The sequence below is a fragment of the Plutella xylostella genome, chromosome 15 (genome assembly GCF_932276165.1).
Source record: "Plutella xylostella chromosome 15, ilPluXylo3.1, whole genome shotgun sequence".
Taxonomy (NCBI): Eukaryota; Metazoa; Arthropoda; class Insecta; order Lepidoptera; family Plutellidae; genus Plutella; species Plutella xylostella.
In genome coordinates, this window is record NC_063995.1 from 1,534,470 (window position 1) to 1,560,273 (window position 25,804).

The following is a 25,804-nucleotide window of genomic DNA, read 5'->3' on the forward strand; positions in this document are numbered from 1 at the left end:
ATGCGATGAATAAAAACTTGATTTGACTTTGACTTTGATATTTTTTGATCTTTTTTGTTTTGAGTATTTTAATCGAAACGCCAAAAACGCTCCACCAAACGCCAATTTAAAATTGTTTTGAATAACAAGCTGTGAATCTTTTGAAATAACCTAGGACGGAAATAAATACATAAGTACCTAAGTCCTTGGGTAGCAACAAAGAATAATTCTAAGAAGGTATTTACATAAGTAATAAAATCTAACCTCAGTATTAATTATAAGGAACATTGAACCTTACCTCAGTGTTAATTGGGTAAAAATCAACAGAATGAGTTACATGTGAGTTTTCGTATTTAAGTGTGAGCTTACTTAATTAAGTTACCGACATACGTTACCTATCGTCATCGTTGTCAGCTTTATAATGAGTCTTAGGTACAGTCCAACTATAAAGTCCTGACAATAAAGAGTGCGATTTTGTTAAGACTTTTTATAATTATCAGTTATTTACTTACATTTACATACATTTTAAAAATAAAATACCGTTTGGTCATGGATTTTTAAAGGATTTGTCCTTTAAAAAATATAACAGATCGATTAAATACGATCTTAAACAACTAATTAGTTAGGATCCACATCCGTTTTCACGACTTTGTAGTTGGACTGTACTAATAGTATGTTATTTACCTTGTCACATGGAACCCTGTCTATACATTGTTTTAAACATAACATTGATGAGTTGATTTTGTGACAACGTAGAGTCCCAGAGGTCCCTCCGTATCAGAAATTCTATCAGGGAAATTGATTATAAATAGGAAACAGAAACACGCACTCACGCCTTGTACTAATGTACTCCCTTGCGGGGTAGGCAGAGGTGCATTGCTGCACCCACTTTTCGCCAGAGTGTATGTTAGTCCCAATGTAATAGGGGGCGGGCCTATTGCCATTTTACGGGCACATCCAAGACCCGAGAACAAATATCTGTGTTTATAAATAGATTATAAATAGGGAAATGACAAAACAGCGATGTGCTGTTAAGTTGAGATAGTGAAATAGGCCTGTCTCTTACTCAAGAAGCGTAGAAGTACAGCTACATTATTACACTCACGGGCAATGAAATAGTTCCACTCACAAAATGCCGACACCAAACGACCCCAATTTTTTTAAACATTTAATTTATAGTTTACTAGCTGTGCCCGCGCGCTTCGCTTCGCCTTAAAAAGTTTTCCCGTGGAAATTCCGGGATAAAAAGTAGCCTATGTTCTTTCCCAGGGTCTAGACCGTATGTATACCAAATTTCATTCAAATCCGTTCAGTAGTTTTGGCGTGAAAGAGTAACAGACAGACAGACAGACAGACAGACAGACACAGTTACTTTCGCATTTATAATATTAGTTAGGATACAAAATATTTAATTTAGTTGGTAATATCCTGATGCTCTGTTTAATGAACTTCAATGTTACAGAAGGCGTCCTTTTCCGTTTAGGAGTAATTTGGAATCATTGCCCGTGAGTGTATAATAAATTACTCTGCAATAAGTGCTTATGTCCTGTTCTAACCTACCTACGCCTACTAGACACGATTTCAATAGCTTAAACGTAATTACGAATCAACTATAGGAATACGTTAAATACTGGATTTTTAAAAACGCACCTAGATCTAGATTTCATAAAAGGAAACCTAACACGGTCGCCAGCGAAATGCCTAGATTGCAATCCTACGTTGGGAAATATTAGATAGACAATCCGCAATCATGCAATGGACAGGTACAGTTGATAGCAAACTTTCGATATAGTAGGTTAGGTTAATATACTCACGGGCAAAGAAAAAGTTCCATTAACAAAATTTCATCACCAAACAAGCCCATTATTTTCAAACATTTGATTTAAAATTTGAACAAAATATTACCGTTTTTAGTTGATATTATCCTTATGCTCTATTAAATGAACTTCAATGTTGCAGAAGAAGTCATTAAGCTAGCCTTTTCTATTTAGGAGTAATTTGGTGTTTTTCTCAGTAGAACCTTTTCATTGCCCGTGAGTGTATTATATTAAAATAAATATTTGCAATCAGCATTGAATTTTACTCGTCACCAACGGTAATTGTATAATCCATGGTTCACTCCAAAGCTTTCGGTTTAGAAACAATATTACAAAATTTTTTTTTTTTACTTTTCCTGTCAACAAAGAATGACACAACTGTCAGCGTGTCACTCAAAGCGCGCACGCATCGCTGGCCGCTCGCATTCTCCTCACATTTTGAATGGAGAACGCAAAAAGTCTGACCACTGAACCGAAAGAGTTCGCATGTTAACTTTTTAAATCCGATTTCGAATAAAGAACTGTGTGTTTGCCGGATAATAGCATTTTTTTTGCTGTTGTGTTGTAAATATATAATATTAAAAGAGCGTCTCAAATTAAATATTTAATTAACGGACGCAATTACAAATAGAAAGAAAACTGACACCGACAACCCAATTTATTTTACCTCTGACATTCACACTTATTATTAATTTGTAATAAAAGACCGCAGAAAGAATTCATTAACCCTAATTTTAATGAAATAAGAGCTTTTGAGCTTAAGAATATGAACCAAGTCAAGTAACATGAGTACACTCCAGTTTTCAATCAAAAAGAGCGCGTGCCTTCTTATAAACTAAAGAATTGAAACCACCATACCCTGATACCTCAACTAGCAGCTTTGCTTTGCAATCGCCTATAATTCCAGAACGAATGGCTGCTATAATAGTTCAACAAAGTTCGGACGTAGTATAGAATCAGCTGCCACACTTTTTATAGAATTGAAATGGAACAAAATTTATATTTTCTTTAAGTAGTATTGCTTGAGGTATTCGCAAGCAATGCGGTTGTATATGTTGATGTAGTGTTGGGTTTATATTTTATCGATAGTTATTTTTTTTTGTTATATACCAAAATAATAGTTGGTTATTTATACTGAAATAATTACACCAGAAACTACTTCAATAATAAATTTGGAGTTAGTACTTGCATTAAAAAAAAAAACACGCACTCACGCCTTGTACTAATGTACTCCCTTGCGGGGTAGGCAGAGGTGCATTGCTGCACCTACTTTTCGCCAGAGTGTTATGTTAGTCCCAATGTAATAGGGGGCGGGCCTATTGCCATTTTACGGGCACATCCAAGACCCGAGAACAAATATCTGGGTTTAAACAAATATCTGCCCCAGCCGGGAATCGAACCCGGGACCATCGGCTCAGTAGTCAGGGTCACTAACCACTACGCCATTCGATCATACTTGCATTTATTTTTATTTAAACATTTTTATTGTATACAAAAAACATATTTACAAAAATGGATTTCAAAAGTAGTGAATACTAAGGCGGGCTTATTGCCAAGAAGCAATTTCTTCCAACCTTGCATTTGCATTGTGCATACCTAACTTGCTTAAATGTTATTTTAAACTATAATTATGTGTAACGTTTTTTTAACGACTTTGTTGTTTATTTATGCGTTTTTGTATGTTCTTATCAATTTAGTATCCGATATAAAATAAGAAAATAGTCGTTAACAATATTTCTATTTTATATTAGTCGATTAGTTTTTAGTTCTTTCATCTTACATACTTTTTTTGTTTTTTTGCACATCTTTGTACCAGTTTTCCTGCACCTTCTGTAGGTTGGCTGAAAATGCTCTTATCATTAAGCCCGCCTTTTGTACATTTATTTTTAATATTTGTGCAATAAAGAATTAAATAAATAATGATGTCGATTCTGAAGGCAGAAATTCTAATTTTAACGCTGTCAAACTAAAAATTTGCTAGCATAAAATGACATTTACGGAAACAATCATAGAGTCGAATTTTAAACAAAGAAATTAAGGTTTTGACAGCTCTAAATTTAGAATTTCTGCCTTCAGAATCGACATCAATAACTATCGATCAAGGACAACACTAGTTGCCAGCTGCGCCAGATATTCGCGTCTTTGTCGAGGAGGTGACGCAAAAAATACGCCGTCGCACAACAAAAGATTACGTCAAATAAATCTATTTCGTCTAGAAACGTCATTATTGTCGTGTCGTACTCCTACAACTAATTTTGAGTTAGTACCTATAGAAGTTTTATTTGTAAGTATCGAAGCTTTTTATGTATTGTATTAAGTATGGAAAAAGATTTATTTTTAAACTTACTTTTCTGGAATAAATTTTTGTATGATAAAATAATAATAATATGTATATAATATGTGGGGACATCTCACACACTGCCATCCGACCCCAAGCTAGGCAGAGCCTGTGTTATGGGTATAGGACAGCTGGTATATCTACACAAATACATAGATCAACACCCAAGTACAAATATAACTGTCTTTAAACAAATATCTGCCCCAGCCGGGAATCGAACCCGGGACCTTCGGCATAGCAGTCAGGGCCACTAACCACTACGCCATTCGACCGTCATTTATGATTATATAGGTATACTTAGGTCTTTTAAAATTAAATTCAAGATTACATTCCCGTCATTACTGCGTACGCTACAACTTTTTATTCAGTGAACGTTAAAACCAAGATATTTTTATGTTACATACTTATTACGTTTCAAATTAATTACTTATACCTAATTTTAAAAGAATCAAAGTTTTGGGTTACGTGAGCACTTTTTAAAACGACAATATTTTAAGTAAAGTATGAAAGAATATTCTTGTAGTGGCCTCAAAATCACGACGACGTAGGACTGACTTCTCCTGAATTCATACAGGTTTTTGTCACTTCAAAATAGCTTTAAAAATTAAGACGTGATTAACGAGTCAAAGAGTAACTAAACTCTTGTGTTTTGAAGTTATTTGTAAACGTTCTCTAAACTTAAAATACGGTCTATTGATTTGGATAAAATAATTTTGATCATCACCTTCTCACAATCAATAAATTCAATAGGGAATATGCGTAATTTTTTTTAATACTTTTATTGGATAGTTTTACATCACTTTATTATAGTAAAAAAAAATTCAACGCCAAAATAAGTAATTTAAGGTATTTTAAAGAAAGTTAAAAAATTACAACCATCACGACCACTTTGAAATTCCCGTCAGGATGGCGGGCTGTCGTGACGTCATAATCGTTTAATTTCACGGCTCAGAATAATGAGTCCCGTCAGTCGGCATAGATTTTTTACCTAATCAAGTAATCACAGAGTACTTTTGTATTTTCAACAAACCAATGTTGTCATGGTAACAAACGAAAAAGGAAGTGTATAAAGTGTGATCAGTGGCTGTTTTGTAATGGTAATAAAGTGTGACCAGTGGCTGTTTTGTAATGGGAGCTCGTAAATAGCTGCTAGTAGCTCTTTTGAAATGGGAGCGCGCAAACCAGAGGACCTTTGTACACAATATTACGCTATTATGGCAATATGAATATAAAGTAATATTTGTATTGTATGTAAGTACTTACTGTAACTTTGGTTCTCAGTAAGAGAGACTAGGGTTAGTGGGTCATTCTATTCTATTATCTTTGGGGGTGTAAGAACCTGGACCTGGCTCTCTTGAATGGAACCATTGTGCATATCTCAAAGGTCTAAACCCCCTTATCTAAACTATCGAATAAGAGTATAAAAATATATGCATATTCCCTAATATTTGGGCACACGGCTCTCGACTTTTCAATAGTCTTTGCTGTCCTTTTCCGCAGCTGGCCACAGTTTACTCGTTCATACTGCGTAATAAATTTAATGTGTCCAGTTCTTCTGATTACGAGAATTCTTCCATAACTTAATTTAGAAAAAAATAACAACTTTTGAAATATACTAACGACTGCCATTATAACCTAAAAGTAGAAAGAGCAACTTGTGTCATGTTCATGTCATAATACTTACAATACAAATTTAATTTTATTGTGTTGCAATATGGAGCATATTTGAGTGGCTCGTTGACTAGCGAATGGCTGTTTACGCCTCATTACAATAGAACAACTAGTGGCAGCCCATACACTACCAACAAAAAATATAAAAAGTCCTAAACTTTGCAAACAAACAAGCATATCAAACAAGAAGTGGAGAGGTTATAGGAGGCTAGGATCTACTCGTATTGGAAGAATTTTTATGTGATCCATCGTATCTGATCACAACGAGCATCACAAATACTCGGTGACATTAACATTTCTTTGTTTACTCTTGACATTTATTTAACTATACACAAACGCAAAGAAGTTATTATTCTGAGATTGATATATAAAGAATTATGACGTCACATCCGCCCTAAGAAAATGGGTGACGTTTCTCGGAAGTTAGAATTTACCGAAGTTTTTTTGTACTTTTCAACTTTATTTACGTGCTCAAAAATAAATTATAATCAAAAATAATGATGGAATCGTAGTTATGAAACAACAAAGTTTATTATAAATAATATTTGACCTTTATTTGAACCACTTGCATATTCCCTATTGTCATCGAACATAATTTACAAATAAAATGAATTGTTTACTTGTTGATGCTAATCTAAAGCTGTTAGCACTTTCACGGGACATAAAATTGTCTATCACATTCAGTTACAGAAGAATCACCCTTAGAGCCATGGTATAAAGACTATGTCAGTATTTATGAGTTTAGTTCTAATGTTTATAGCAACCTGTCAGGTTTTTTTTTAATTTTGACAGCTGCTCAAGTGGAAACGGTCTATTAATGTAACTATTGAAGACCAACGGTTGATGTTTTATATAATTTAAATAACATTTTCAAATAAAAACCTGTCAGGCGAAAATTATTTTATATAATAATTTATGTAAGTATGTTATGATATTTTAATACTTGCCTACGTATAACCATACAATAGTACCCACGCAACACCCTAACTTGATTTATTTTTGAAAGTTAAACAGAAAAGTTAAACTATAATATGACACCCCTAACATATTCTTGATAAAATCAGTTAAAATTGCCAATTCAGTCGCTGATTTCGTATTTCGATTAAATTTACTTCCGATTGTTAACTTAAATAATGTTTTTATTTGCAAATAATACTTAACATAAATAATAGGGCGGTGGTGGCGTAATGGATAAGGCCTCGTCCTCTCAATCGAGAGGCCGTGGGTTCAAATCCAGGCCTGTACCAATGAATTCTTTCAATTGTGTTTTCAATTAAGGAGTTTAAGTAAAATAATACCACGTGCTCTTACGGTGATGGAAAACATCGTGAGGAAACCTGCACATCTAGATTCTAGATGTGTATCCTTGCATTTTTAATTTAATTTAATTTTCTTTTAATTTAATTTAATTTCCATTGTACTTATCCCAAAACGGCGATATGGTTCGCAACCTATCACGTGAGTACAAATATGCTGCGAAAAGTGGGTGGCTTTGTGATCCACCTCTGACTCTCCCTTCGGGGATTACAGTCGTGAGTGCATATGTAATACACACACACACGCACGCACTCACGCCTTGTACTAATGTACTCCCTTGCGGGGTAGGCAGAGGTGCATTGCTGCACCCACTTTTCGCCAGAGTGTTATGTTAGTCCCAATTAGGGCATGCAATACCGGAACTATTTTCAATACCGGTATTGAGTTCCGGTATTGCAACTCAATACCGGGATCCCGGTATTAATACCGGTATTAGACATCCTTGTAATAAATGGCATATATTGTGATTAAAGGTCGTAGAGGTCAGAATAAAACGAGAAAAAGCAATGAAATTCAGTTTTTTGTAATAGATTTTACGAGAATTGAGTATTAGAGTTTAAATTTTACATAAATTATTATTTTTACATCCAGTGTCCGTTTACGCATGGACAACAATATGTAGATATCAAACGCCCGAAAACTGCATCAAACGGTTGGAAACAAGTGCGCTTTCACAGTACATAGGAATACTATATCTTAATCGCTTTATTATAATATAATATAAGCCTAAAAAAGTCCGATTCCGGTATTACTTCAATACCGGTATTAACTTTCAATACCGGTATTGAAAAAAGCGTAAATTTTGTCCCTGATACCGGTATTACGAATACCGGTATTGCGGTATTGCATGCCCTAGTCCCAATGTAATAGGGGGCGGGTCTATTGCCATTTTTACGGGCACATCCAAGACCCGAGAACAAATATCTGGGCAGTTCTTCTTTTTAACCTACATAATGGATAAAAAATTATCCCGAATTTGAAAAAAATTACTTTAGTTTTTTGGTGAACTCTAATAATTTTTATGATAGCTACATTTCTATTCTATCGAAAAAGGTGGTTGGCCGCGAAGTTTAAGTATTTTTTCAAGATTTTCAGAACATAATACGTGGATAAGGCAAAGAAAATTACACCTTCGTCACAGAATCTTTTATTTTATTTTACCGAAATAGTCTTCGTCGATTAAAATGAAACTTTTTTGATACGTTAATAAACAAAATACCATTTTAGAAAACATATGAAGGAATGGATTTTTAGTAATAACAAAATATTTATTAAGTAGTTATTACCACTCTGTCACAATTTCAGCTAAAATGAAGCTTGTTTTTGCTATAAATATTTTTTCGCTACTAATTACAGTCAAAAATTAACAGCATAGACGTTAACATCAATGACTAAATTTAATATGATTTTTCCAAAGTTGCACTATTTATAACAGAACATATAAACGACCAAAAATAAGTTGATTACCAGGAGACACCAATCGTTACAGAGTGGTAAACGATGTGACATAGTTGTTATTCTATTAAATATGCGGCAGCGTTTTGGAATAAAACAGTTTAATTTAAAAATAATAATTTAGTAACTTACTTATAAATCATTATGGTTTCAAGTTAGTCAAAAAAATTACTGGAGATATCTTTATTATTAGTATAACTAATGAAATCACACTTGAGAACCTCTGGAGAGTGAAATATCCGTATTTCAGGAACTTAAAGGACTAATTTGTTCCAACTACATAAAATTGTGTTTATCTGCACAAATAATATTTTCGGCAACCTAAAATTTAAGTAACATAATGGAAAATTACGTAATTTGTTAAAGTTTTAACCAGCCATATTTCGAAAATACAGCAGTGGCTCTTAGAACTTGAAAAAAATACTCTTTCCTTTTTTAATTGCCTTAGAAGCTGGAAGGACTTTAATGTTATCATCAAACATCCGATAAATCACTCTCCACCATATTAAACAGTCTACCACATTCATCGTCTGTTCTTGAGAACAATAGCACGAAATTACCTTTTTCACAAACGAAACTTTTTATTAATGCAGCGCAAGTGTATTGGACGTTCCTTTCGCTTCTTACTTTAACCAAAACGTGTAGTTTCTCTTCAATTTTTCTTTGATGAATTTCCTCAGGTTGGAGTGTTTCGTAAGAATGTGACAGATTTGTCGTGTGACAGAGGGGTAAAATGTGTTGCAAAGTCGATTAGCATCTAAACAGTAACATAAAGTGTAATATTCACATGTTGATTGCAAAGTAATTGTTATTACCAATGAGTAAATAACAAAATAATAATTTAATTGTATTTTATTTTAACAATTACCTACGTGACGAAGCTGTCGCCGAATAAACACACGCACCTCCTGTCACACTTTGCGGGTGGCCGATACGCGGTGTCTGGATCTCAAAGGGGAAATCTTACCAAGGGGAAAAGGAGACCTTAAACTCTGATCGATGGCAATAAGGACGAGTGGCTCAAACAAATATTTTAAATGGAAACCTACGTGACAGAATGTAACTACTAAAACATTAGGTAGTAAGAGACAAATTTTCAACATTTTTTAAAAATATTTCTGAAATCATTTAAAAATATATATTTTGTAATATCTTCTGGAGTTTAAATACATTTTTATATTTTATGTCGTCATATATATTTTTTGTAACATTATCGAATATGCGCAGGATGAAGTGGCGGGAGACAGCCAAGATCCGTATGAAATACACCTCTGTCACGCGGATTTACCACTCTGTAACGTAATTTTAAATACAAAAATATAAATTTATATTTTTGTAAACGTGCACAGCCGTTGTGTTTTTAGTACAATGCACGCTGAAATATAATAAATAAATAAATATTTGAAAAACTCATGATTTTTTCTTCACAACTGATGGAGACTAAGTTATGTAGGTTAAAAAGAAGAACTGCCCATCTGTGTTTAAACAAATATCTGCCCCAGCCGGGAATCGAACCCGGGACCATCGGCTCAGTAGTCAGGGTCACTAACCACTACGCCATTCGGTCGTCTATATATGTAATATGTAAGTATGTACATAATACTTAATATGAATCCACCTTCTTTATACGGGGGGTGTTTTTACGTTGACAAATACTACAAAATTATGATGAATTTGAGCTTTATAATATTGATCATTGTTCGAGATCAACTCTCAAATAACAAAAAAAACTACTGTTTCAGTAAATGTAAAACATTATACCTAGTCCTCAGCAATTAGCAATAAGACTGTTTTTATAATATTTTTAAGTGGGTCTATATAAAAGCTGCTTATTTATAGAACTTATAAACTATGTTTTTAAAAAAGTGATGAGGAATCCGTCTGGAACTTATATTGTATCGATATTGATGAAAAAATAATCATTAGCTAAAATACCTAAGTAACAATATTCTGTCATACATACAAAAATTGTGCCCGACATCTACCAACACACACATACGTCTATAACTTATAAGTACCGCCTTTTAGGTTGGGGGTCAAAATCGCAGGGGGTTTAATTCGCGTGTTTGGTTATCTTCCGGAGAGATCTAGAAATTTGGCACATGTCGCCAAATAATTACGTAGTTATTATTTAGTTGCTTTGATTTATGGTTTATGGCAGACTTTATTAAGCGCACGCGCCGCTCGTTTTGTTTGCATTGTGGTCGCTATGCTACTATTTTATTAAATTATATATCATATGCACTCACGACTGTAATCCCCGAAGGGGTAGTGAGAGGTGGCTCACAAGCGAGCCACCCAATTTTCGCAGCACATTTGTACTCACGTAATAGGTTGCGAACCATATCGCTGTTTTTGGGATAAGTACAATGCACTTAGGATACACATCTAGAATCTAGATGTGCAGGTTTCCTCACGATGTTTTCCATCACCGTAAGAGCACGTGGTATTATTGTACTTAAACTCCTTAATTGAAAACACAATTGAAAGAATTAATTGGTACAGGCCAGGATTTGAACCCACGGCCTCTCGATTGAGAGGACGAAGCCTTATCTATTACGCCACCACCGCTCGCCGCACCGTTTTTTACTTACTTTATTGAATACAGGATCAATTTAAAAATTGATGAACTGCACCATGTCACTTTGTATAATTAGCTCCAAATAGTTTTTCGTATGGCACCAACGCTTACCAATTAGACTGTCGCTAAAACACTCGGTTTGCCACCGTGGTGAGACGATTGGCCAGTCAGATTAGTTAGTGAATTTGCAGTGCCCACTATGGGTATCAAGTTGTAAGTACTATTTTATTTTTAGATCATTGATGTACATTTGATGGCAATAAAATATTTGATTTGATTAGCCCAGGGAGCACCACCCGGGCCATAGACTAATAATTTATATATGGTCGGAAGTATGCAAAGGATTTAAGGGTACCGTTGTCAAGACGTCACTCGGTCACCCCATCAATAAAGGGGTAACATACAAAACAAACAGTAATCCAAACAAATGACATTTGTTTCAGCACACGCGGCCATGACCACAGAACAAATTGAACAAATTAAAATTGGATAATTGCGTCGCGCCATGTTCCACGTTTAAAAGCTCATCAGTGGCGCGTGCGCATCATATCGCACCAATTATTATGTTTGTTTACAGTTTCGGCCGACAGATGGCGTTATTGTTTTAGATGGTAATATTTCATTTTTATTTTTAAATATATTTACGGATGTTATGTAGGTGTCTTTATCTTTGGTTTACAGACCTTTGATTTTGAGATTTTTGATTTTCTATGCCAAAAAAACTGTGTGTTCGGATTTTTAGTTCGTCTATGTCTATGCAATACTTACTACATTTAGAATGGCGTGCTTACTACATCAAAATAATATTTATGTTAAATATAATTATTTTTGAAGTATTAATTAAAATAACCAACGTTTCTATAATCCTCATAACGTTGGGTGATCATCCCCTATCTATTTAGTTTGACAATAGTAATGTGATTGCTCCATTTAAATCTATTATTTTTTTAGCAAAACCAGTTCTAGGATCATTGTGTACTATGAAAACAAGCATAAATTTTGTATTGACATGAGTTTTTTTTTAGAAATTAGACCACTGTCCGCGCGGACAATGCATCGGTCAATAATATCCTGTTTCATACTTTTAGTGGTTTCGTTATACCACCACCACCCCGTTATACATATAAAACTACCACTTTATCCACTACCACGTTATGTAAAATTGTATGATTTATAAAATGTATGTAAGAAACGACGATACAGCTCGCAACCTATGACGTGAGTACAAATAATGTATGTACAGCGAAAAGCGGGTGGCTCGCTTACACTAAAAGTAGCATCACTTTTGAATGGCTAAAACATGGCCGATTTTAATAAAACATGGCTAAGAACACTCAAACATTTTTGGGAGTTACGCTACATCAGATAGATACACACACACAGATATACAAAGACACGTTAAACTTATAACACCCCTCTTCGTTCATTAAAAATGGTCAATCAACCAATAGTTCGTGTACCTACAGCTGCCACCCGCATACCAATGTATCTGTATTCAATAAACTATGACTCGATACTTCTGAATAATGAACTTTTACCTCAATAGTCACATATTTAATGCACAGAGGGGTGATAGAAATACATGTACTTACATTTTTTTGGTGAAAAACCACATTGTACTCAACACCTAACCTAATCATCCCTAAATGATCACCGGTCTTTCTTTTGCATGCTGCATTGACCTTACTTATGCGGGCCACTTGTTCTTTAGATAAGTAGGTACGAGTGGTACTTTATAAAGTAGTTGTAAGTACATCACGTACTTACCTAGAACATTATTAAAAAACCGTTGATTTTATTTATAAATACTTATTATTTATGACCTAATTGCTGAGGTGCAGAAAGGGAATTTGAGCTAATGTCGGCATTAAAACTATGTCTGTTCCTTTCTGTCCGTATACTACAAAGCAAGGTAGCTATACATTAAAGGTCTACATTAGCTTTAAGTTCCTTTCTGCAACTTAGCAAACCACTATCAGAATCAGAACCTAATTTTTTTAAAACTAATTTTTGGCACAGAACTAACTTTATTGTTTGTCACTATTACTAAATGTCTGAGCTATCCTAACTAATATTATAAATGCGAAAGTAACTGTGTCTGTCTGTATGTCTGTCTGTCTGTCTGTTACTCTTTCACGCCAATACTACTGAACGGATATGAATGAAATTTGGTATACATAGGGCTTAGACCCTGAGAAAGAACATAGGCTACTTTTTATCCCGGAATTCCCACGGGAAAACTTTTTAAGGCGAAGCGAAGCTCGCGGGAACAGCTATATATAATAAACCGATCCCCAAATTCGTAAATACTTTCAAAATTACCTAAATTAAACGTTGACCCCAAAACAACACGACTGTCTGTATTTACATCGAACCCTTTGACGACACGGTTCCCTACATGTTAATTAATAGGCGCTTCATGCAGGCACCTACAGAAACGACTGTTACTAATAATGGCAAAGGATGAGTAGGAGTATGTTACATGCAGTCTTAGATTAACAATAGACGAACTAGATTAATACAATAGAATAGAATAAAGTAGAATATAACTTTATTGGTCACCACAAATATTAAAACATACAGACAATACTTAGAAACTAGGGGCGACTTGCACCAACATATTAAATCTAGATTTAGTGTCAAATTTTATATGGACTGACGTTTCTTAAATCGAGATTTGACACTAAATCTAGATTTAATATGTTTCTGCAAGTGGCCCTAGATGAAGTGTCAATGCAAAACAAACGTCTCGACAAATTACAAGTCACTTCCACCTCTGAGCTCTCATTGTGAATTACTTGCTAGTGACGACCGAATGGCGTAGTGGTTAGTGACCCCGACTACTGAGCCGAAGGTCCCGGGTTCGATTCCCGGCTGGGGCAGATATTTGTTTAAACACAGATATTTGTTCTCGGGTCTTGGGTGTTGATATTTATATTTAGTATGTATCTATCTATGTATTTGTGTAGATATATCAGCTGTCCGATACCCATAACACAGGTTCTGCCTAGCTTGGGGTCGGATGGCCGTGTGTGAGATGTCCCCACATATTATTATTATTATTATATTATTACTAGCTGTTCCCGCGCGCTTCGCTTCGCCTTAAAAAGTTTTCCCGTGGGAATTCCGGGATAAAAAGTAGCCTATGTTCTTTCCCAGGGTCTAAACCGTATGTATACCAATTTTCATTCAAATCCGTTCAGTAGTTTTGGCGTGAAAGAGTAATAGACAGACAGACAGACACAGTTACTTTCGCATTTATAATATTAGTTAGGATTAGGATAGTTAGGATTAGTTGGATTACATTATTTGTGACTTTATTCATTGGTACAATGCTTGTCATTAGGCAGAACTAAAAACGCGCACACACACACACACACACTCACGCCTTGTACTAATGTACTCCCTTGCGGGGTAGGCAGAGGTGCATTGCTGCACCCACTTTTCGCCAGAGTGTTATGTTAGTCCCAATGTAATAGGGGGCGGGCCTATTGCCATTTTTCGGGCACATCCAAGACCCGAGAACAAATATCTTTGTTTAAACAAATATCTGCCCCAGCCGGGAATCGAACCCGGGACCTTCGGCTCAGTAGTCAGGGTCACTAACCACTACGCCATTCGGTCGTCTGCAAGTAAATAAAATGCGGACACTTTTATGCTTTGTTTTTGTAGGTGACACACCATCTTGTTGGTAAATTGTTAGTCTAAGGTTACAAATAATGGCAAGGGATGAGTAGCAACAGTAGCACTATGTTGCATGCAGTGTCTCTACTCGTATCGACGGACCTATCATTAAATGCTTATTATGAGAAACAGTGCGTTAGCTCTCAACACTTGTGTTAACTTGGTTAGCCCTTTCATAGGCGGCAGATTCTATTTGTAAGTACTTTTTACAATAATCACAAAAATGGTGATTTCAATTGAGAAAGTGAAACCATTTTGAAACTGCAGTTAGGTATATTAATAAGCTTTCGAAAAGGTTGCGGGGAGTATCCATTTATCTACTACATACATATCATTATGTATATCTTACTTTGACTAAAGCTTTCTTGCTTTTATTTTTGGCGGCATAGAGACAGATTAATGTTTTTGCAACTGGAAAACCATTGAAGTAGAAGCAAAGCTTCAATAACCAACCATTGAAAATACTAACAACCACTTTGCTCACTATTTAAAAAAATACATCGTATGTTCAGTGTTTTGCGTTATTTATATTTATTCTTTATTGCACACTATACAAAAGTAATTATGTACAATCAGGTGGACTAAAAGCATTTTCTACCAGTCAACCTGCAGGAGGTACAGGGAGTAAATTGTATGGGAGTGCTTAGAACTTAAGACGATTTTAGCAAAGAGAACTAAATACCTACAACAAAGGTATTCAGGTCATTCAGGTAAGTACAAGGTAAAGTATACTATCGGAAGACCCCACACTGTCCCAGTTACACTCGAATATCGCCAAGTGTGATGCGCATACGCATAAGTCACGCAACAACACTATTAAAGCTGCTCTATCATTATCATCATGTTGCATACAGTATGTCATTATTGACATTTTGTCGCGTGTCCACCCATCAATTTTGTACAATGGATTTTCAATCGTATTTTTGTTAGCATAAAGTTTATTTTAAATGAAAGGATGTTCAATTGTAGGTAGATCTCGGATATTGCACCAAATACGTTATTATTTTAAAATAATAATATACAGTTAAAGGCACATCAAACCAGTACATCGAATTAGAATGGGAATTGAAAAAATGATAGCTTGAAACGTTAGGTTTGAAATTAAGTTATTTTAAAATAATTATATGGTGTATGGAGCTACGAGCCAGGTGCCCCATGTGGAGAAGACTTGCGCGTTCCAGAGAACATTGGAATATTATGTGTCAGCTGAGCAAAAACGCTAATAATACTTATAGTGAATGTGTGTAGACCTAATTAACATTGTAAATAAATAAAAGTCATGAAGTGTATACAAAAAAAAAATGCATGAAACTAATTTGTAAGTAGGTACTTTTAAAACATAGTAGGTAATTAAATTAACAAAGTAACTAGCAAAATCAATGGTTGTATATGATGGTATAATATAATTATTGTTAATGATAAAAATATTAAAATGTGTTAGAAATGTTATTTGAATGCATGCATTTTATTTGTATTTTAATAATAATTAATGTAAACAAACTAAAATATACTAGGTAGTTTAAAAAAATAATATTCAATTAATTTAACATAACTGTGTAATGAATAAATTATATTATTAGTATTAAATATATAGGTACTTATTTGTAAATAAATAAATACTGAATGAATCAAAATTGTAACCATGTATAAAAAACTGATAATGTGATCATTATTTCTCCTATTTCTCCTAGAAAGGCTGGTAACCTTGGAGAACACTACCTCAACCCCTACACTATTATGGTGCTGGGAGGCCGTTTAACAGAACTAAAAAAAAAAAAAAAAAAAAAATTTTGTAGATAAATAAGATGATTATGTAATGAATTAAATTTACTTATTTACATAAAATTTGAAATAGTAATAATTTAAATATAAAATTAAAAAATTGTAAATAATTCTAAGTACTTATGTCAATGTAATGAAATTTAATAAACGGCTATTCTATTCTATATGGTGTATACCTATAGCCGTTAAAAAGGGTTTTATCCAACCAAATGCTGTGACTATTTAAACACGTTAGTAAATACCCAATAGTGTTATTAGTAAGTACATAAAAAGTATCTACGTAAGCTTTTCTCCCGATATGTTTATAATGAACAAGATAAAGATAAAAGATAAAATACTCTTTATTGCACACAAAAAGAAACAGTATTACAAACATGAACAGAAAATAAATAGCACAATCGGCGGCCTTATTACTAAAAGTAATCTCTTCCAGACAACCAAATTGAAGGACATAGAAATAATGAAAAAGGGTAGCGTGTGAAAATAAGAGATATTTTTCAAGCTGTTACCGCGAGCCTTAAAAAGTTTTCCCGTGGGAATTCCGGGATTAAAAGTAGCCTATGTTCTTTCTCAGGGTCAAGACAATATATTATGTACCTATATCAAATTTCATTCAACTCCGTTCATTCGTTTTGGCGTGAAAGAGTAACATACAGACAGACAGACACCGTTACTTTCGCATTTATAATATTAGTTAGGATTAGAAAAACTTGGCAAATAGTGTAGAACGCCCTCAGCTAGCATCACAGAACAAAACCAAAAAAGTATACAAAATTTAAATAAATTAAACATTATTATCCACAGGACGACCGAATGGCGTAGTGGTTAGTAACCCTGACTACTGAGCCGATGGTCCCGGGTTCGATTCCCGACTGGGGCAGATATTTGTTTAAACACAGATATTTGTTCTCGGGTCTTGGATGTGCCCGTAAAATGGCAATAGGCCTGCCACCTATTACATTGGGACTAACATAACGCTCTGGCGAAAAGTGGGTGTAGCAATGCACCTCTGCCTACCCCGGAAGGGAGTACATTAGTACAAGGCGTGAGTGTGTGTGTGTGTGTGTTTTTGACTGCCTGTGCCAGTGCCTTTGAATATGTCCAGTGCACATATTATTAGACCACCAACCCGCACAAGGTCAGCGTGGTGGACTAGGCCTAAACGACTAGGACGTGATGGGTCGTGATGAAGTGACATAATTATTAATAGAGAGCCTATGCACTAAAACACAGTGGCACAAGATTTTATTCACGCACATTTATTGCCAATTATGATCACGAGTCAGCATCAATAATTTTAATACTTACTTATAAAAAAAACCTACTTACTTAGATATTTATTTGTAAGTTTGAATAGTTTGATCCTATATATTTATTCAAGGTCATAAATTAACATTTAACTAATGAAGCCTAACCTAATTGTAAATAAAATTATGAAAACTGAACTATAAGATAAAATTTTACATACAAGATTTTAAAAAAACTATATAAAAATTCCAACAAAACCATACCACAAAAACAGTAAGTGCGCATTACGCAAGAGCGTAAAACAATAAAATCCGATGGCACATAAACAGTCCCGGCCGGACATCGAACTGGCGCCGCACATGGCGCGGGCTACCCCTTGCCGCATATTCAAATTTGTACGAGCTGACATCTGTTTGAGGGCTGGTACTGGCGAGCACATCAATGTTTCACCTGATATTAGAAATCGCATTGAGTCGATAACGCGATCTAGCCGATCTACGAGAGCATCAGGCTTGCTAGCCAGCTAGGAAAGAGTAAGTAAAATTGGTTGTTGTGAATACACATAACCTAATTATTTAAAAAAATATTATTTTGTAATGCTAACTCAAATTTTTAGAACCTAGTAGCACGAAGTTGAAGTTCAATTTACTTCTAGATAGAAGTTGCTATGTTCTATTTGGGATTAAAAGGATAAATATGTTCAATTTTCACTTTCTAGATTGAAGCTTTTGGAAAGAAAAGAAGTAAAAAATATTTTTTACTTCACTAAAGTCTATTCTTTGATATAATTATGAATATTTCACAGGTTGACTTTTGCCCTTCAATTTAGTATAAGTACCTGAGATAAAAGATAGACTGTTGTTAGTACATACTGCCATAAAAAAAACTAATATTTTTTCAGTTTTGTCCTCGCCTGTACAGACCGACCGGCGCATACGCCACTCGATCGCGGGCGCACGTTTGATCTCACTTAAGATATTCACCTATTACCATACCAAATTATACTTTCAAAATAAAATATTCCAAATTCAAAAATAGTTGTCGTTTTATTGCAGTACAAATGAGGTTATATTTTACGGAGTACAAATATCTGGTTTGCCCTCCTAGGTTTTAGGTCTTTTTTTAATTGTCATACTCGTAGGTTTTTTTTAAATTTTAGATTTTGAATTTCGATTTAACTATTTATTTATGTAACTGTGGTGCCAAAAGACATACCGAGTGGTTGACGTGCTTCATTAACTTTATACTTTATGTACCTTAAGTTTACGATGGTAAGTATAAAACTAAAAACCCACGAATAAAAACAAACATAATATGTACTTACAGCCGAGAGATTAGATACAAATTTTAGAACATCCAACTTTTTTGAATAGGCTTAAAAAATAGATAGGCAAAAAATCATTTTTTTATACTTAGGTAAGTAGGTACATAAAACTATAATATAAATTAGTAAGGACCAATGTAAAAAATGCAGAGCACCACTAAAATTAAACCGATTAAGCTCATCCTCTCAAAGCTACAATTTAGACGACATCGTTAAATAAAATAGCCTATTAAAAATTTGCCACCGCCATTCGCGGCCAACCAATTAGTATAATTCTAACTAGGTTGCCAATTTTTACAACAATGCACTTCTTTGTTAACCCTTTAACGCAGAGAATGGGGTACAAAATGATAATTGAACACGCCGCTGGACCGCAACGGTCATTGTTGCAGAATGCCCCACTCTCAGCCATTGTGAAGTATGGTCAAAATGACCACATATATCATTAGCTTAATTCGGTAATTGCCCACGAGATATTCAAAACGGCTGGTCAAGCAGCAAAGGTTTATTGTTAACAAACATAAATAAAAATGCGTGTTATTTTTTTTTATTGGGACTGTAAAGTTCAGAGTGTGGTTTTTGGAGGGTCCCGTGGTTTAGGAATTTGTTGGTTTTAAGAGGATTTTGTGTAAGTAAGTTATAAATAAATAAATAAGTTGTGCCGTGGTAGTGTACCTTAACAGGTTACTTACGAGTGCTTATTTATTGACTGTCCTTTGCCCATCAGTTCTCTGGTGAGAAACGTTTAGTTAACCAAAACTAGAGTATGGAATGCGCGTTTGTGATTAGCCGAATTGTCATTAAGTTCATGCTTACTAGACCTTAAGTAGAATATGAATAAGCAACACTTGCAATTCAAATAGGTGTAGGTGCGTACCACCAAGAAAAAGGATTCTAATTTTCCCTGTGTACCCCTAAATTGAACGAAAGGCACGTGCCGTATTTGAACAATATAGATTGAGATCAAAATTATAATAACGCATCAATTTTATATAATATGCATTTTTTAGATCTTTGTTTGATTTCATTTGTTTACAACTTTTTGAATTCAGAACAAGTATTTTTGTTGTTACCCCGAAATACTCCCCAAAGTAACCTCATTTCAATTTGTGGTAAATTATACGTTTCGACCCAAAATAAAATTGTCCCTCTATTAGTAACTTAATGTCTTGTCTATGATACGCACTGCTACGTTTATGTAGCAAGTTAGGGTTGCTTAAATTAATTCAAATTTTGAAAGTAAGAAACAGCATAGACACTTTGTGCTCCTGACTTTCCTTTTGCTTCTGGTAAAAAAAAATATACACAGACGAGTAATGAAAAAGTTCCACCTTCTCGTGATTTTATTTATGTCCACCAGTATACTCCTGCAGAATTTCACGAATTGTTTAGGTCTTGCTTGATATGTATTGCTTGTAGTTTGGGAAATTATGTATGGTAACCAGAAACAATGTCTGATAATGGACCTAACTAGAAGATTAGTGAAATTAAACATTCTTTGTAATAAAGAATACTGTGACAACCCTAGACATCATGAAGATAACGATAATGACTGTCCCCAAGAAAAGGTCGGTAAAGAGTTTTTACTTTTTAAACACTTTCCGTAATTAAGAAGGTTGGTTGCGTTGCAAGGAGGCCACTTCCCACGTTTTTCGGCCAGTGTCACCTCATGTGAATCGAACTATGACCTCTTTGGTCAGATTTCGACCGTTATCTGAAGATGTGTGTTATTTTCCTATTAAAAGTATAGCTTAAGATTCTTAATATTTCCCCAACTAGTAAAATAATGTTAGGATAGTTTTAGCTTTCGATGTTTCATCGGTAGTACCTTCATAAGAGTTCGCCCCGCTGAATTATTTTAATAATTACCTAATATTACGTTTTTGACTCTGGCGAAAAGTGGGTGCAGCAATGCACCTCTGCCTACCCCGCAAGGGAGTACATTAGTACAAGGAGTGAGTGCGTGTTTTTTTTTTTTTTTTTTTTTTTTTTTACCTTTTTTTCGTTCCGCAGTGGTACTGGATCCTGTAGATTTGGAAGTGGTTCTCTAATGTTGCCTTGAAAAGTGTATAGATTTATAAGAAATACCTGTCCTGCCCTAGGCACCCTTCGGCCGCTGGGGAAAACGAAGTTTAAAAACTAGTTTTCTAAACACTTTTTTTTTATACTAAATGTAACTGGTTTCTCAAAAGTACCTGCTACTTTTCTGTTATTTCAGGCACCTATAAAACTAATAACAGGATTAAGACTACTGATACTTAACAAATTTCACTGTCATGGCTTCAAATCAACTGACGGATGACTGTAGCTTGATAAAAAATGAACGAATAACATTACAGTGGTTATACAATCGGTGTATTTTAGGTTGAATTATATTCTAGTCTATGGTTGAATGGTCGAAAAACGTCAACTCGTTGCGATTTTCTCGCCTTTGATGAGACGAACCCTTAGCCAGTCCTAAAGTTCACAAAGTCACTACCTACCTACTACTAAACTACTACTGTCTACTACTAACTAGCAGACAAAATCTGTATGAACTTTAAAATGAAACAATAATAGAGACCTTTTAGCTCCACTTAATACTTTAATCTCCATAAAAAATATTTTGTTTGCTAAACTTTCAATCCGTCAATTCATATTACCTAAGCCTACTTATCAACAATAAATTGTGTTATCAGAGCTTTTTGATATAACCTTTCTACGAACAACATTCTACTCTCATACACGGTAATAAGTGTTAATTTTATTTCTTTTATTTTAGTTAGGTTGCGTATTGCAATAATTTTAAAACCAAGATAAGCGATAACTAATGTTATCCTCTATAATTTAGGGTGTATATTGTATAGCATTTTTTGCATCTTTGTCTAGTTTAGAGGCCCCTGACCCTAAATGATATTGAAATCATTTGTGCGGAAAAAATGTATCTGGTCGTAAGAAAATAATCTGTGATCATGATCAGCATTTTTTTACTGTTTATGGTAAGTCGCTTCCTTTGTCTATGATCCTATTGTTAACTTTGAACTGGCTGGAAATAAAAATATCCTACCACTATTTACTAGTACTAGGCAGACTACCACTATTTTAGATTAAACTGTAAACCATTGTAGTAGTACTTAATAGATCCAGAATCATAAAACTAACCAGTTGTAAGTTAATTAGGGTACAAAAGGCGGTCTTACCACTTAAAGCGATCTCTACCAGACAATCTATGGATGGATGTACCAAGCGATAGAGATTGGGGTAGAAGGGAAAAGACGCGTGGGCAGAAGGAGGAAGTCGTGGCTCCACAATATAAGAGAATGGATGGGGGTGGCCAGCGCAGGACAGCTGATGCGCTTGGCGAAGAATAAAGAGGAGTTTACGACCTCAATAACCGGAGGGCCTATATAAATATAAAATAAACCAGTAATAATATGACTTGACACTTTCATCCAGTACTCGTATAGCCAACAATATTGCATAACAATATCGTTGACTAAACCATGCATGCATATTAATGACCACGTCCAAACGACATGATCATGACAGAACGGCGATACCGTACATTTAAAACATTAAATAAATACTCTTTGCATTGTTATAAAAAAATGAAATAGCCGCGTCATTGGCGTACTTGGGATTAGAAGCCCTGAGGGTATGCTACTCGTACTTACCCCATTGTAGGGTAAAATACCCAGTAAACAATATGCATTGTTATTGTCGAGAAATAATCCTCATAAACTAGGATTTAGTGAGCGGTGCCTGCGGACGCTGAGGATTTTAATTTTATGCCCTCTGAAAAACGAGGGGTGGTATATGTTTGGCGTGTGTCTTAGTGAGATTGTGCATGTTAATTCAGGTCGAGAGTGTTAGTTAGCTATGTTTTGTCAACATTGTAGGTAAAAACAGTTGTTTTGTGTATTTTGTTTCAGGATTCTCGGGGAGTGTTCTTATATAAGTGCCTCTAGAATTACCTATGACTTTAATACTAATGGTTGCAAATTTCCTTATTTGTTAAATAAAATTCAAATGTGACCATTATTCAGAAAAATACAATATACTGGGGCCGTGAGGACCCCACGCGCGGCGATTGGTAAAAGAACTTTAGTCGCGCCTGGTCGAGGTATCAAGGGATCGGAGGGCTGGCAGCTACCTCAGCCAGCGCATCAGCCAGGCTATACAGAGAGGGAACGCTGCCAGCCTCCTCGGAACCATCCCAGGCGACGGCAGCGCGCTAAAAGAAATATTCTACCTTTAATAAACATCTGCCTGACCTCTGTATTTTTTTTATTTTTTATTTATTTATACTTTATTGCACAATTTACAATCGTAATAATGTACAATTAGGTGGACTTAATGCTAAAAGCATTTTCTGCCAGTCAACCTGCAGGAGGTACAAGGATCAAAAACGAAAAAAAAAGATCAAAACATAATTATGATTGTGGAGTTCCTAAAATTCCTGTATATTAAAGGTAGAATATTTCCGAGCCATTATCATCTAGTTACTTTTATTTTATAGTTTAGTAAATATTTACTAAGTAATACTGTATATTATTGTGTAATACTTTTATAAGTATGATTTACGCAAGTGGATAAGCACAAAAAAAACATACTTTACTTACCTACATACGTAATACTTTTTTTCCTTGGACGCCTGAGACTGCGATTTCAACGCTGCGTGACTTGTTGCCTATAGCGCGATTGCAGGCACTAAAGTTATTATGTTACTAGCTGTTCCCCCGAGTTTCGCCTCGCCTTAAAAAGTTTTCCCGTGGGTATTCAGGGATAAAAAGTAGCCTATGTTCTTTCTCAAGGTCTAGACCATATGTATACCAAATTTCATTCAAATCCGTTTAGTAGTTTTGGCGTGAAAGAGTAACAGATAGACAGACAGACAGACACTACTATACTATACATATGCAGTTACTTTCAAATTTAAAATATTAGTTAAGACTAGTTAGGATTACTTAGTATCTGCTGTGTTTTAAGACATCATACAGAAGTGATTTTCCATTTTCTAGAGACACATTACGTAGAAGAATAATTTATGTAAATTGCAAAATTCGAACTAGAAGTAACTTATGTAATAAGTACTTAGGTACTTATATTACTTACCTAGTTACTTTTTTTTTTACTTGCAATGTGAATTACCCCCCATTTGTGATCCTCTTTGTCAATACCGTCTGAATACCAACGTTTTATCAATATACTTTCTTAGTCATCAAGTCATTTACTACGGTTATAAAATACAATACAATATACAAACACTAACACCTTGTACTAATGTATTTTAAATCAAGTATACATGTACTGTTTAAGTAGTATACCTTGCACCTCTACTCCCATTAATTATGTTAAAATTGTCTCTTCCATCCAAGTAGAGATTGCTTTAAGCAATAAGACCGCCTTTTTTTGTACAATTTTATCTATAAGTTGTGAAATGTAATGTATTCTTTAATGGTGCAAAATAGCTCGGTGGTAGCTCAGTCGGGTAAGCGCCCGCTTCTCACGCCAGAGATGCGGGTTCGAATCTCGGCGCTGACATGTACCAATGAGTTCTTTTCTGAATTTAAGTACAATGTATACCATCGCCTTACGGTGAAGGAAAACATCGTGAGGAAACCTGCATATCTAGATATGTGAACCCACCAACCCGCAGTGGACCAGCGTGGTGGGAAATGGTCCAAGATTAGGAAGGCAGTTTAGACCTCGGGGATATGCACAAAGGTTCCATTCCAGAGAGCCACGTGCAGGTACTTACAACCCCACAGAGAATAGAATAGAATGTTGCAAAATAAGGAGTATTCTATTCTATTCTATTCTATTCAAGTACAAACTTACTAAGATGAAATTAGTTACTACTCGTAACCTATCTATAGACTGCGTCTCATACATTAGACATCAACGCCACAGCAGAACTTTCATTTCACATAATTTAAGGGTCTGCAATAGGGAATCGAGGGTTGGCATTGTCATAGAATTATGTAGTAAATGATGCTCTACAGCCATGAAAAAAATCACACAGGTAGTTGAAGAGTCTAGCTAGGTGCTGAATCATTCGAATTTAAGTAAATGATTATGGATAACTGTAAATTAATTTCAGAATATCAAGAAAAACCAGTCAATCACACTCCCGTATTGTAACAACTGTGTCGTAATTATAAAGAATTTTCATATGATTTTTATCATATTATAAAGTTAAAGGCTTGGACTAGGCGCTAAATACCTTGTTTTTTAATAAACACACACTTATTTTGTGTAAATTAATCCCAAACTTGAGCAATTTTTTTCCCTCAAATCTTCATACAAATATCTATGGCGGCTTTCTGTGTTATAAAATCATAAACACAAGTGACGTTTGACTCAGTTGGCCGCGGGCCTCCAAAGAAGGGTCACGTCGGTTTAGGCAGCACTGACAGCTCGCGATCTTATCGTGTACAGATACAAAATCACTGCACATTGGTTGTCATTGCACTTTTTCAACTTTTATGACACCAACATAATTTGATTTGAAATTGAGGAAGCATAATTCTTCCAGTATATTCAATACATTAAATTAAATTAGATAGTGTGCAATATTCTCGTGACATTACAGTCTTGTAGCGACACATGTTATAGTCACGTTTTGC